Source organism: Mus caroli, unplaced genomic scaffold (genome assembly GCF_978045245.1).
Source record: "Mus caroli unplaced genomic scaffold, Mus_caroli_1 scaffold_5, whole genome shotgun sequence".
NCBI lineage: Eukaryota > Metazoa > Chordata > Mammalia > Rodentia > Muridae > Mus > Mus caroli.
The window spans coordinates 101,481,013-101,496,565 of record NW_028227260.1 but is presented as its reverse complement, the minus strand read 5'-3'; positions in this window follow the sequence as shown (position 1 = coordinate 101,496,565).

Below are 15,553 nucleotides of genomic sequence, written 5' to 3'. Positions count from 1 at the left end.
AGGGGCGAACAGAGATGGGCCATCCTCTTGACTTTCCCTAAACCAATGCCAGTTCGCCATAATGCTATAGTTTTTCCAAAATTCTTTACTACTAATAAAACATTAGATTTGCCATATCTACCCTATGATCCCACCCGAGCACCATTAGGGGAAAATCGCTCTTTATTAGAACAGGGTTCTTTATGTTTTCAAATTAATGGACCAGGAAAATGTATCAACCTCACAGCTCGAGCTTTGGGGAAGTTTAATGAGCACCGAGGAGGTTGGGTAAGCACAACCCAAGATACTTCCAGCGCAGATATAACCTTTACAAATCGGACCTTTTGGCAGGAGGCAATTTGGGTTAATGGTACATTTCTACCACCTAACTTTTCAGACAAAGAACGTCCCCACCAACCAAAAATAGCCCCTCATTGTAGCTTGGAAGATGAAGGGCTGATACTGCCTTGGTCTGATTGTCAATCCTCCATCACTCATTGGGCAGATCAGAGTAAAACCTTTTCCTTTTCTCCCAACATGATAGATGATCCAGAGAAGGAATTTGTTATGAAAGAGGGACTTTTCATACAGGACTTTAGAATGCATCCCTTTCACAAGTGGGTGCTTTGTGGAGTCAATGGCAGTTGTACAGAACTCAATCCTTTGATCTTTATCCAGGGAGGAGCAGCTGGAAAGGCTTCTTTTACTGGCATCTCAAGATTTGCTCAGTATTGGGGAATACATGCTGCCTCCCAGGATTCTTATGGATATACTAATAGCAGTGTAGAGATCACTGGGTTCAATAAAACTTTGGTAAACCAGATTAATTATCCATCTACCCCAGTCTGTGTTTACCCCCCTTTCTTGTTTATTCTTTCAAATGATTCATTTGAAGTCTGTTCCAATGATTCTTGTTGGATTTCTCAATGTTGGGACATAACAAAGAACACCCGTGCCATGGTAGCACGGATCCCACGTTGGATCCCGGTTCCGGTGGAAACACCCTCCACTTTATCCCTGTTTCGACAAAAAAGAGATTTTGGAATTACTGCTGCCTTTATCATAGCAATTTCAGCCAGTGCAGCTGCTGCTACAGCTGCAGGGTATGCTATGGCTAGTACGGTTCAATCAGGCACAAAATTAAATCAGCTTTCAGCAGATCTGGCTGATGCCATCACTGTCCAAACTTCTGCTAGTACCAAGTTAAAGGGAGGGCTGATGATATTGAATCAGTGCCTTGACCTGGCAGAAGAACAGATAGGATTTCTATACCAGATGGCCCAGTTGGGTTGTGAAAGAAAACTGGAAGCTCTGTGTATTACCAGTGTCCAATATGAAAATTTTACTTATGCAGCTAATCTGTCTAGACAGCTTTCCTTGTATCTTGCAGGAAATTGGTCTGAGGGATTCAATGAGACTCTTGAGGCCCTGAGGGTGGCAGTTTTAAAGATCAACTCAACGCGAGTGGACCTGTCATTGACAGAGGGCCTCTCCTCCTGGATTTCATCTGCATTTTCTTATTTTAAGGAATGGGTGGGGGTGGGTTTATTTGGTGTTGCCACCTGCTGTGGACTTGTGTTCATGCTCTGGTTGGTTTGCAAGCTCAGAACCCAACAATCACGTGACAAGGTTGTGATAGCTCAAGCACTTGCTGCCATTGAGCAAGGCGCCTTCCCCGAAATCTGGCTATCTATGCTCAAAAATTAGTTGACATTGATGGCTGGCCTCTTTTGTAGAGTTCGCCCTAGGTCATTTAGTAGTTACTGTCACATAGCACTGCGGTATCCAGGGATGGGCAACTTTCCTCATGCACAGATCATCCTAAGACACGGGGCCCAGTGGCGATAGGGTTACCCTCTGACAGGAAAAGCTGTGACATTGGAGGAACGACCTAAGACAGGAGCCACAGCGGATGGGCATAATTACACAGACCTAGTCCAGCCTCAATTTAATAAAATAAAAAGGGGGAGATGTGGAAAGCTGTGCAGCGAGCAGCGAGCAATCGCTGTGGAGAGCCGTGCGCTTGCCGCGAGCAATCACCATTATAAGATGGCGCTGGCCTCCGCTGTGACAAACTAGTAAACAAGCCTTGTGCGCAAGTGCGAGAGTGAACTCACTCCTAGTCACTGCCCATTCTCGGGGTGTAATAGTGGTGTGATGAGCAGCAACGAATCAAGAGCTGTCACGCCACATCAGGTGCTGAAACGTCATGGCTTGAGTGCTATATAAGGGACTCCATTTTCTGTGGTCGGGATCTTCCTGAGAAGTAAGCAATAAAGCTTTGCCGCAGAAGATTCCGGTTGTCCTGAGTGTGTTCTTGCCGGCGGGGACAAAAGCTCGGGATAGGGTGGGAAGGGGAGTGGGGGAGGGAAGGGTCTGGGGGACTTTTGGGATAGCATTTGAAATGTAAATGAAGAAAATACCTAATTAAAATTATTTTTAAAAAAATTTTTAAAAGTGCTAATTATCAAAACAAGTAAAGTGTTCTGTTTGCTATTATCATACACACACATACACACACACACACACACACACATATATATATATATATATATATATATATATATATATATATATATATATATATATATATATAAAGGAATTCCTATCAATATAGTAACAATGAGGATAAATTTGAAGTATATTATTTTAAATGTAACAAATCCAGACAAAGACAAAGTCATTTGTACAATTTATATGTGGGATCTAAAACATTAAGCAGAGATGCTGAGGAAAGAAAGGTAATTACTGGGAGTAAGGCTTAGTAAGGAAAGAATAATGTTGGACAAAAGGTATTATGTATCACCTTGCTATCACTAGGCAGTGACCTACCTAAAAAATATTTTGAGTAAAAAGGAAGATGCGACTCAGCAGCAGTAGATTTTATGCAAGAGAGTTTTTGTTGAAATAGAAGCCACAAACATACCACAGTAATACATATTCTCTAGAAAATTGTACTGACATTCAAGTTAGATGAATTTCACTTTCATTGTTTTTTATATTCTTGTATTTGTTTGGTGACCTTGGACTAGTTATCTTTTTGCTTTGTTGTGGTAAATCTCCAACCCAAATATGCCCTGACAATGAAAACACAACTCAATTAATCTGAATACATGCTGTGTGCCTAGATTGGGCAGATCTACTGCTACACTACCATATTCCACATCTATGAGACCCCTTAGAATTTGCAGTCACTCCAGGCCATGTGCTTCTGTACCGCTTTTCCTCTTCTTCCTCCTCCTCTTTGTCCTCTCCCTCTTCCATTTTCTCCTTCTCTCTCTCCCCAACTTCTGCTCTACCTTCTCTTTAATCTGCCCAATCATCACCTCTCCTTTATTTTACAAATTAGGGTGGGAAGCAGGAAATCACAAATGTGCTGACTCATTTCTTGTTCACAGTCCCTCACAGGAGAGCAGAGTTAACATCAAATATAATTAGCCCTAGAGCTATCCACAAAAGTGCTTCATTTGCTTTGTATGTCAGTTGTAAATATTGTAAACAGTATATGTAGTGCTGCAATTCCTCGTTCACAATCAATGGTGAAGCATGTTCTCTTTATAGTGTTCAAATACTTTTAACATCTCACTTCAGCAAGTACAGAATATCAATGTGAAATAAACATATACAGAAAGTCAGTATCACATTTATTCTTAGTACCTGACATGTCTGATTCATTTCTTTGAGTTTGCATTTGCTGAGTCCCAAGCACTGTTATGAGTTCTGTGGGAAACTAACAAAGGCAAATATTTCTACTTTCCCTTGATGGCTACCGTCTCCTAAGTTGAAGTAGATTTCACAAAAGAAAATGTGTTGTACAGGATAGTGTGGTAATTATGATGTAGCCTAAATGAGATGGTTGGTTGTTGGTTATGTTTTTTTTCAAAAGATCTCTCTAACATTTGTAGTATTGCATGCTGGAGGGCAAAAACAAACAAGGAACTCAATGAGGATGTTATAGTATTTATTCAGGATAAAATTATTGTTGCTAAGATCAAGATATTTGCCAGAAACTTTTCAAAGTAGTGCTCATAGGATTTTCTGACGCTTTGTGTATAAGGCATGAGAGAATGAGAAATAAAAAAAGAGCTGATGTTTCTGTCCTGAGTAGTCAGAAGCAAGGAATTCCCACTAGTGCTAACAGTTCATAATTCTGATCTGATTTGGTAGATACACAGTGCCTAGATGACATACAAGGGAGACTCACAGCATTCTGAACATATCTACATAGTTCCTACTGTATATTTAGTATAATTATGCCACATGAAAAATTTGGGGCAAAATTGTACTGAAAATTATTCTTTGTCTGTTTAACCAGATAGGCTATATTTTTCATTTGCTAAATCTAACCACTCTACAATAATCCCTCTTGTGAGTACCTACAAACTTCACACCTATATTAAAGAACACATTGAGTAATTCATGTATTTAGATTATTACTTATTTCTTTTGTGTGAACTAATTATTTTAAGGAATCTCTGGGCTATAACATGACAGTGAGGAAGCAGACACATTTAGCTGTCTTTGTCATGTTGAAGATTTAAATAACAATTTATTTTAAGTATTTATTGTGTGCCAGATCTACCATGACTTTAATTTCCTCCAATTACTTATTATTAGTACTTTGCACAGTCTTAGTTCATCAGTGCTGCCTGTGTTGACATTTGGATAGATGAGAAAACTCAGAGATAGAGAGAGAAGGTGATATATTTCCAGTGTAGAGGCAGTGGGTAAGGAAACAACTTCTACCACAGTAGATTTAATTATAACCCTACAGTTCTCATACCCTATGTTGTCTGATACATATGCTCAGTGATGCAGGTATACAACCATGGCTCATTATTCTATTCAAAGCATCAATGATTCCCTGAGTCTAGGTTAAAGAAGTTAATTGCTCTCTTTTCTCCTTAAAAGTCCAGGTCAGTGTCAGTGATATGAAGTGTTTATGATTCATGAAACTAAATTCTGAATCAGAAACAAGCCTTTTGTTGTCTCTCACACAGGCAGTGACACAAGATACTATTTCAGCATGTTGTTTTTGGCTCCTATAATTAGAAACTTAAACGACATTGTTTAGTGGTTGTAGTGTATTGTCCTAGATTGTTTTGTTCCCCCTTGCTAGAATCGGTGCTAGCATCCCAGCACCAAAGTCCCAGGAATATACCTGACCAGCCTCTGACTTTTCATGAAGGCTTCAACAGAAGCATTTCAAAGCCAGGTTTACTGGTAGAGGCCATCCTCAATCACTCTTAGATGTGTGCATATGCTAGACTGGGTTAGTCCTGCCTTTGTAGGGGGCAACCATTTTTGTCTTTTGAACAGCATTTGCTTCTCTTGGCTGAATACTACTCTTATCAGGTAGTAGTGAAGCTGACAAGCGAGAGAGTCAAGCTCCTTTAGCTTAGACTTATTAGTTCCTAAAAACTACTCAACCACAGCTTTATTCTACACACTAACATTTGCAATTAGAAAGTAGTAAAGACACAAGGAGAGTATTTATTATAGGACCTTCAGTTTCTTGTAGAGCACCTTAGCATCCCCCAGAAGCTCCTCCCCAAGTCGGTACCTAGCAATCTGTCTTTGATCCCTTTTTATCATTCAAGCTTCATGTTTTATCAATTCTTGCCTGGATGAATAAAATAGGCTTGCTTTCAGAAGCAAATATCTTTAATTTGTTTTAAAAGAATGCCTCACTTTCAGATTGTTGGCCTCCACACAAAGAATGAGATTAGTTTGCATTACACACCCTAAGATCCACACAGTTTCTCCAAAGGATTAAAAAAAAAAAAAAAAAAAAAAAAAAAAAAAGAAAGTGTTGTTTAGGCATGGTTCCAAAATCAAAAGTGCCACAATTGTATACTCTCAGGCCCTTCATTTGCTGTGAAATGTAAGCAGTAGTGTGGAAATGCGTTCTGGGAGAGAAAAATGCCAGCCTGTAGCTCATGTTTAGGGGTGTTAGGACCCAGGCACAGAGTCCAAACAGAGACCCACTCACACTGCTCTCAAACAGCCTCAGATGAGCACTGGTTCAGAGAAATTCTCAGATGTATCCCATGAATCAGTTATGTGGGCTTTAAATTTGTGAATTTTTCATTGACCCAGCAACAGGCACTATACAAATCAAGCTGTTTTGTTTCCCAGAACAAAATATGTCTTTGAAATTTAGATTCTCACCAGTCTACCTATAAGAAATAAATTAAATGTCAAACATTGAGGACAGAGAGATTTGAAACAGAAACTCTTATAAACTATAAATACTATGTATTTTTGAAAACAAAATTGTCATAAATTAATTCTTGAAACTTTTTGCTACATTCTTTAATGCTTGCCCTGTGGAAAACACTAGTCAGTGACTGAACTGTTTAATATTACCTGTATAAACCCCCAATTGGCCCATGTAATACAATGGGTATTTCAGCCCTTTTATTTGTTTCCTAGAGGGCTACACATTACTAAATAGCTCTATACATTCAAGGATTTAGAGTTTCCTGTGAGTAGCTGACTCTTACAAAAAGACATTGAGTCCAAGTATTACTCTGAATTGCTAATTCATCTCTGTTTTCTTTAGACTGTTTTTGATGATATTCAATTTAAAGGGTACCCTTGCAAACATCACAATTTATCATTTTTTCAAACACTATGATATATTATTTATGATAAATCAATTTGAATATTCTTTATCCCTGGTATATATTATTTGTCAATAATGTTTTATCAAAAAACATATTGTCTAGGCTTTCACTACAGTTGAGAAATTACCAAAGGTTGTTTTAAAGTCCTAATATAGCTATGTGTGAACTTTCCAAGAACAAGTCAGACACCTCTTCCTGCCACTTTATGCATAAATTAGCCTATCAAAGAGCTAGTATTTATTCTGAGCTCTTTGAAATTCTAATCACTTGTAAACACCTCCTTAGGCTACTTGTCTTTTGAAATTTGGATTATGTACAATTGGCTATTCATAAGTATGGAAATATACAATGTGGAGTGGAACCCATTTAGTAACCTTTAAAGATTAATTGTTCAACTTTATTTAATGGAAGTTTAAATGTTTGCTAATTATTTTAAAATGACTTTGCAAGTTTTCTTATTTTAGTATTAACAGTCTTGTTAATATTGTCTGTGTATGTTGGATAGCTTTCTAAAATAATACAGCAGACCTATTACACATGAATCTTACATTGAAAACCTAAAATGTTATCAAATTGACTTGTCTGTATTTCCTCTACTAGCAGAGTATATGCAGGAAAAGAAAGGAATAAAAAAAATACCTGTACATTTGCATGCAAGTGTGTAGGTATACACACACACACACACACACACACACACACACTTCTTTTTCTTAAAAGTATCTACACAGGGATTTCTAGCCTTTATTGTCATCAAATATATATTCCATTTTGTACTCTCTAAGTACATTCTTTTTTATCTCTGCCCTGGTTTCTTCTTGCAGCTTTGGTCCTGGCCCTGTATGTAAACCAAATGTAATCCAGTTATCTCTATTTTTGATTTGGTAAAGAAGCAAATTTATAATTATTTTATTTCTCCTGGATGATAATAGGAAATATCAGAAAACCCTTTATTTAAAATATGTTACTACACCCTTATACTATAAGTATTTTGTGATCTTTGTTAATAAATATCATAATTCATACCTGAATAGGCTCTTATCATTTTAAGTGTGAATTCCCTACTAAACACATTAATATGTTGGTCAGTTTTTGAGAGATGATTCCCTTATCACTCCAAATTTCATCCAATTGACTTGTTGTGGAGGTAACCATACTGTTGATATTATAATGAGCATATTGACATATTCCTTTTTTTAAAATGACTTTCCATTGATTTTAGGTAAAAGAAATACTTAAGAAGACTAAAGTCTTGTCCTGACTTTAATTATTGACAGACTGACCACAAATTACCTCCCCAGTCTTCTCTTTCCCTGGGCATCAAGAGAATTCCTGTTCCTGGAGCTTTAATTAAATATTTTTGTCTGCTACACACATTTTAAAAATCATTTTATTTTATCTCTATCCTTTGAGAAATGATCAGCTTCATTTCTAATCTCTGTGCCTATTGTTTTAGGTGTATCACATCTTCACTGGCCTGCTTTCTCTTCTAAAGTGAGTATTTAATGTTTCTTTGACCTTCAATAGGAATTTTGAAATGCTGTTGCTACATTTTAGCTATGTACATGCATCTCACATGAGGTGTAGAAATGTTAGGGCCACAGAACAAGAATTGTACTCTATACTATCTAATATTTCTGAAACCACAGGACACACAGATTTGATTAGGATAATTTAGCTACTTATGTGAAAATGAAGAGAATAAACTAAGATTATAGTAGGCTTTCAATATAAATATGATGCTTTACAAATAAATTAAGCTGTACGTATTGAGCTTTTCATATTACATATGAGAAAATGTTTTGTGGATAGTAATCAATTACTTAAATTCACAAAATGTGAGTAGTTATACTGACATCATTCCATATGAAATAATAAAATACTTCACATTTTCTAATTAATAGTTATAGAAAATGATTTTTTTTTTTTTTTTTTTTTTTTTTTTTGGTTTTTCGAGACAGGGTTTCTCTGTAAAGCCCCGGCTATCCTGGAACTCACTTTGTAGACCAGGCTGTCCTTGAACTCAGAAATCCGCCTGCCTCTGCCTCCCAAGTGCAGGGATCAAAGGCGTGCGCCACCACGTCTGGCAGAAAATGATTTTTTAATGAAAAATTAATTTTGTGGCATATTAACCAATCTTATCACAACTCTTTGGCATTCTTCAATGGATTTTTTTGTCTTGTGAAAATCAATATCTGTTTAGTTTTATATTTGAAGAAAAGAAATTAAGCATTTTATTTTGCTTCACTTAATGATTCTAAATTCAAACATTTATTGCTCATTAATGACTCCACACTGGAATAGCTTAAGAAGTAATAAAAAAGTCTTTCAAGACACTGTTAACTTCAGGGTAACCTTGTATAGTCTACTGTGAAAAATTAAATTTTAAGTTAATGTCTTTCTATCAAGGCATGAAAAGAAATCTAAAATAGTAAACAAAAAACACGATATTATGATTGAAATTCATGATTCTTTTCATATTATAAATTTGGTAACATAAAAAGTAACATTTAAAAGACTTCAGACTAGCAGGGCGTGGTGGCGCACGCCTTTAATCCCAGCACTCGGGAGGCAGAGGCAGGCAGATTTCTGAGTTCGAGGCCAGCCTGGTCTACAAAGTGAGTGCCAGGACAGCCAGGGCTACACAGAGAAACCCTGTCTTGAAAAACCAAAAAAACAAAAAAAAAAAAAAACAAAAAAAAAACCTTCAGATTTCTGAAAATAATTGAAAAATAAGCTTTTAAGCCGGGCGGTGGTGGCGCACGCCTTTAATCCCAGCACTTGGGAGGCAGAGGCAGGCGGATTTCTGAGTTCAAGGCCAGCCTGGTCTACAGAGTGAGTTCCAGGACAGCCAGGGCTACACAGAGAAACCCTGTCTCGAAAAACCAAAAAAAAAAAAAAAAAAAAAAAGAAAAAATAAGCTTTAAATTCTCAGTTAACATTTAAACACTAGAATTTTGATTAGATGAGAATCAGTATCCAGAATGATAATTATCAAGATGTACCTATTCCCTGACACTGTGCTTTCTCTAATAATATAGAGCCTGACCCACCAGAAATGAAAGTCCAAATACATTATTTCTTCCACAAATGGGTTTTTGCTATAGTATTTTACCTCAGCAAAAAAAAAAAAAAAAAAAAAAAAAAAAAAAAAAAAAAAAAAAAAAAAATGTAACCATAGCCAACCCATATGGCTTTTTACCACTTGCTGATAACAATGACAAATGTAGAATTCTTTCTCTTCCAGCAGTGAGGCACACGAATCCAAGAAAACTGAGGTTGAGTATTGCTCATTCAAGGTCTACAATGGTCTCTCATGCTCATGGACTTGTAGGATTAACATAGTGACTATGAGCATCTGACCAAAGAGAATTTAAACATTCAACACAATTTCCATCATAATTCCAAAACAATTCTTCAGTAAAGTTTTAACTAGTAGCCAAAGGTTCAAAATATACTACTCAATATTTTCAAAATTAAGAAAATTCCTTTTGCAGTAGAGGGTTTTTTTTGGGGGATGGTAGAGTAATAAATATGCATATATTTGCATTTTACTACATTAAGTGATCCAGTTTTAGCAAAACCATTTCTTGAAAATGCTACCTTTTTTCCCCAATGTGATTTTTTTCACGTCTTTGTCAAAAGAAAAGTCCCCATAGTTGTGTGGAATTTTTCTGAGTCTTCAATTTGATTCCATTGAATAGTATGTCTATTTTTATTCCAATACTATGTTGTTTTTATCATTGTTATAGCTCTGTAGTACAACTTGAAATTAGAGATAATGATATCTCCAACAGTTGTTTTGTTATTTAGAATTGTTTTAGTTCTCCTAGTATTTTTGTTTTTCCATAAAAGCTAAAAGTTGTCCTTTCAATTTCTCTTAAGAAGGTGCAACAACATTATGAACTAACCAGTACCCCGGAGCTCTTGACTCTAGCTGCATATATATCAAAAGATGGCCTAGTCGGCCATCTCTGGAAAGAGAGGCCCATTGGACACGCAAACTTTATATGCCCCAGTACAGGGGAATGCCAGGGCCAAAAAATGGGAATGGGTGGGTAGGGAAGTGGGGGGGAGGGTATGGGGGACATTTGGGATAGCATTGGAAATGTAACTGAGGAAAATACGTAATAATAATAATAAAAAAGAACTGTGTTGGAATTTTGATGGAGATTGGGTTGAATCTGTAGGTTGTTTTTGATAAGATGATCCTTTTCACTATGTTAATCCTACCACACCATATACATGGGAGATAATTCCATTTTCTCATGTCCTTTTCAATTTCTTTCTTCAGTATCTTAATTTTTTATTATACTAATCTTTCACTTGACTTAGTTATTCCAAGGTATTTTTGAGGCTATTGTGAAAGGTATTTTTGTATGATTTATTTTTTCAGTATTTTTGGTATTTGCATATCAGAAAATTACTGATTTATTTGCGTTTACTACTTTACTAAAACTGTAAACCAGCTGCAGAAGCTTCGTGGTGGAGTCTTTAAGGTCCTTATGTATACAATTATATCAGCAGCAAGTAAATGTACTTTGACTTCTTCATTTTCTATTTGAATTCCTTGATTTTCCACAAATGTTTTATTGTTCTTGCTAAGTCTTCAAGTACTTACTATATTGAATAGGGAGTGGAGAGCCATTTCTTGAAAAGAACAGACAGCCTTGTCTTGTTCCTGCAGAAAAATCAACTCTGAATAGACAATGAACTTCAGTAAAAGATTGTATAAACTGAATATTGTAGAAGAGAATATGATAAATGTTTTAAAAATTATTAGCTGAGTAAAAGCCTTTCTGAGAGTATAGGCACTAGTACCAACAATTAAAAATGGGACCTCATAAACTTGAAAAACTTCTGAACTGCAAAAGAAACATCATTCAGGCAAAGTGGCAGGCCTCTTCATGGGCAAATATTTTTTTACCAATTATATATCCAATAGAGGTTTAAATATACACAAAACTAAAAACAAAGCAAAATAAACTTGACATCAAGGAAAACATAGCTCAATTAACATAGGGTACAAAACTAAGCAGAGAGTCCTCAAAATATGGAATACAAATATCTGAGAAACACATAAAGGTTCAACATCCTTAGCCACCAAGGAAATGTAAATTAAAACTAATTTGAGATACTATTTCACTATAGTCAGAATGTACTCATTCATCAGTGGTGGCAGTGTGAACTTGTATAGCCACTATGGAAATCAGTGTAGTGGTTCCTCAAAAAACTGAATCAATCTACTTTAAGATTCATCTATATACCACTATTGTCAATCTACCCAAAGGACTCCTAATTCTACTACAGAGTTATTTTCTCATTCATGTTCATTGTTTCCCTATTCATAATAGTAAAAAATTAGAAATGGCTGAGAAGTCTATCAACACATGAGTAAATAATGAAAATGTGGTACATTTATACAGTGGACTATTCATGCAATTAATAAGAAACATGGATTTATAAAAATTGCAGCTAAATGGATGGAGTTAGAAAAATCCCTTGAGTGAGGTAGCACAGACTCCAGAGCAGAAACATTGTATGTTCTCTTATATATGGACATTGAATGTTAGGCTTAAGTTTTCTATTTGTGTGCCACAATCTGAATAACAACAGAGATTGGTTACCTAATAAGTGGGTAGGGGAGAGTAGAGGATCTCCCAAGGAAGGGGAACTAGAATAGATTTATACCGAGAGACAAAAGAGGAACTAGACTAGGAGAATTAAATAAGGAAAATAGTTGGGGATAAGGGTAAACCAGGAATTGTGGGGCTGCAACTAACACTAAGGCCATTTGAAAAAACATGGAGATGAACTATTGTAGAAGCTTCCTAAAATATATACATATATACAAACAGTCTAAATGAGTCACCAAATGACAAGAGAGAGAATGTGCCAACGAGACAACACATGCCACAAATAAAACCTCCATTCCTAAGAATAGATTAGAACATCTTGAGACATTGGCCAATGGGTTTCTATGCAACAAAAACATTGGTTACTCCCCAGCACATTATTATAAAAGAATATTGATGAAGACCTGCCTTACTTATGCCATTGTTCTAGTTAGACAGTATCTAGAAGCTTCCTCTTCTAGTGTTCATGGTGCTAAGAGAGTATACTGCATGCTACATGAAGATCAAAGTGACTATCAATATCACAGAACTGAAAGCCCTATGACCTACTGTAGTAAACTATCTACAAGATACCCTAAAAAATAATAGTGCTGCAAATACTATGGAAAGCATCAACCACACTAAGACACAACAGAAATGAGGCAATATGAACTCCTGAGAATGTGGTGCCACACACAATATTTGCACAGGTTCAAGCTATATGGCATCACAACACTGAGAAGGGAAAATGGAAAGTGTTTCCCACCCCTAACCCAGAAGCTATGTTCAATTGGTATTTTCTGACAAAGCAAAAATAATTTATATATATATAGGTTCTTTCCCTGACTAGCTCATAAGTTAATATCCTGTTTATTGTTATCTAACTTCTGCCACATGACTGGTTAACTCTGCTCAGCTTTTACAGTCTGTCTTCCTTTCTGTTCCAAGATGAATTGCAACTGCCATGTAGGTACCTGACTTTATCCCAGAACCTTTTCTGCCTACTGGAAGTCCCATCTTCTATTCTATCCTTTCCTATGTACCATAGACTTTTATTGACAGGTGATGCATCCATATAATACATACGATATTCTCTCTACAGTGAATTATTTGCCTTCTTCCTCTTGAGGGTAACCGAGGACAACAGCAATTGTGTGCATGTTTTGGGATGTTTCTTTTGTCTTGTTTGTTTTTCACTCTGTTTGTGGAGTTCTTTGTATATTTCAAGGTATTAAAACTCTGTCAGATGTATAGCTAGCAATTTTTTCAGTCTGTAGGTTTCTTCATCCAGTTGACTTTCTTTAGCTGTGTAGAAGATTTTTTAATTTTGTAAAGACACACTTGTCAATTGTTAGCGTTAATTCTTGGGCAAATGGAATTTTATTCAGAAAGTCCTCTCTTATAACTATATCATGTAGGTTACTCCCCGTGATTCCTTTTGGTACTTTCCACGTTTTCTGTTTCAAATTAAGACACTGAATATATTTAGAGTTAGTTTTTGTACAAGATGCACAGATATGGGTCTAATTTCATTCTTCTGCATGCTAACATCCAGTTATCCTAGAACCCTGAGTTTGCAGTGTTTTACTTTCCACAGTGTATGCTTTTAAAATCTTTCTTTAATATTTAGTGGCTGAAGTTACATGTACACATGCTTATAGCTTTGATTTTGTTCTATTGATTTATCTATCAGTTATTGTGCCAGTTCCACATTATTTTTACAATTGTGGCTCTATAATATATCTTAAGATATAGAGTTGTAAACTTTGTAACATTGTACTTTTTGTTCAGATCTGTTTTAACTATCAGGGATGTTTTGTGATTCCATATGAATTTTAAGATAGTATGTTAGTCTTTTTCTATTTCTGTGAAGAATGAAATGGAAGTTTTATTTCCTGTTTTTAATTGGGTATTTATTTCATTTACATTTCCAATGCTATCCCAAAAGTCCCCCACATACTCCCCCACCCATCCACTCCCATTTCTTGGACCTGTCATTCCCCTGTACTGAGGAATATAAAGTTTGCAAGACCAATGGGCCTCTCTTTTCACTGATGGCCGACTAGGCCATTTTCTGATTCATATGCAGCTAGAGACATGTGCTCTGGGGAGTACTGGTTAGTTCATATTGTTGTTCCACCTATAGGATTGCAGATCCCTTTAGCTCCTTGGGTACTTTCTCTAGCTCCTCCATTGGGGGCCCTGTGATCTATCCAATAGCTGACTGTGAGCATCCACTTCTGTGTTTGCTGGGCCCCAGCATAGTTTCACAAGAGACACCTCTATCTGGGTCCTTTCAGCAAAATCTTGCTAGTGTATACAATGGTGTCAGCGTTTGGAAGCTGATTATGGGATGGATCCCCGGATATGGCAGTCTCTAGATGGCCCATTCTTTCGTCACAGCTCCAAATTTTGCTTCTGTAACTCCTGCCATGGGTGTTTTGTTCCCAATACTAAGAAGGGGCAAAGTGTCCACACTCTGATCTTCATTCTTCTTGAGTTTCATGTGTTTAGCAAATTGTATCTTATATCTTGGGTATCCTAAGTTTCTGGGCTAATATCCACTTATCAGTGAATACATATTGTGTGAGTTCCTTTGTGACTGGGTTACCTCACTCAGTATGATGCCCTCCAGGTCCATCCATTTGCCTATGAATTTCATAAATTCATTCCTTTTAATAGCTGAGTAGTAATCCATTGTGTAAATGTACCACATTTTCTGTATCAATTCCTCTGTTGAGGGGCATCTAGGTTCTTTCCAGCTTCTGGCTATTATAAATAAGGCTGCTATGAACATAGTGGAGCACGTGTCCTTCTTACCGGTTATAACATCTTCTGGATATATGCCAAGGAGAGGTATTGCTGGATCCTCCGGTAGTACTATGTCCAATTTTCTGAGGAACCGCCAGACTGATTTCCAGAGTGGTTGTACAAGCTTGCAATCCCACCAGCAATGGAGGAGTGTTCTTCTTTCTCCACATCCTTGCCAGCATCTGTTGTCACCTGAATTTTTGATCTTAGCCATTCTGACTGGAGTGAAGTGGAATCTCAGGGTTGTTTTGAGTTGCATTTCCCTGATGATTAAGGATGTTGAATATTTTTTCAGGTACTTCTCAGCCATTCGGTATTCCTCAGGTGAGAATTCTTTATTCAGCTCTGAGCCCCATTTTTAATGGGGTTATTTGATTTTCTGGAGTCCACCTTCTTGAGTTCTTTATATATATTGGATATTAGTCCCCTATCTGATTTAGGATAGCTAAAGATCCTTTCCCAATCTGTTGGTGGTCTTTTTGCCTTATTGATGGTGTCTTTTGCCTTGCAGAAGCTTTGCAA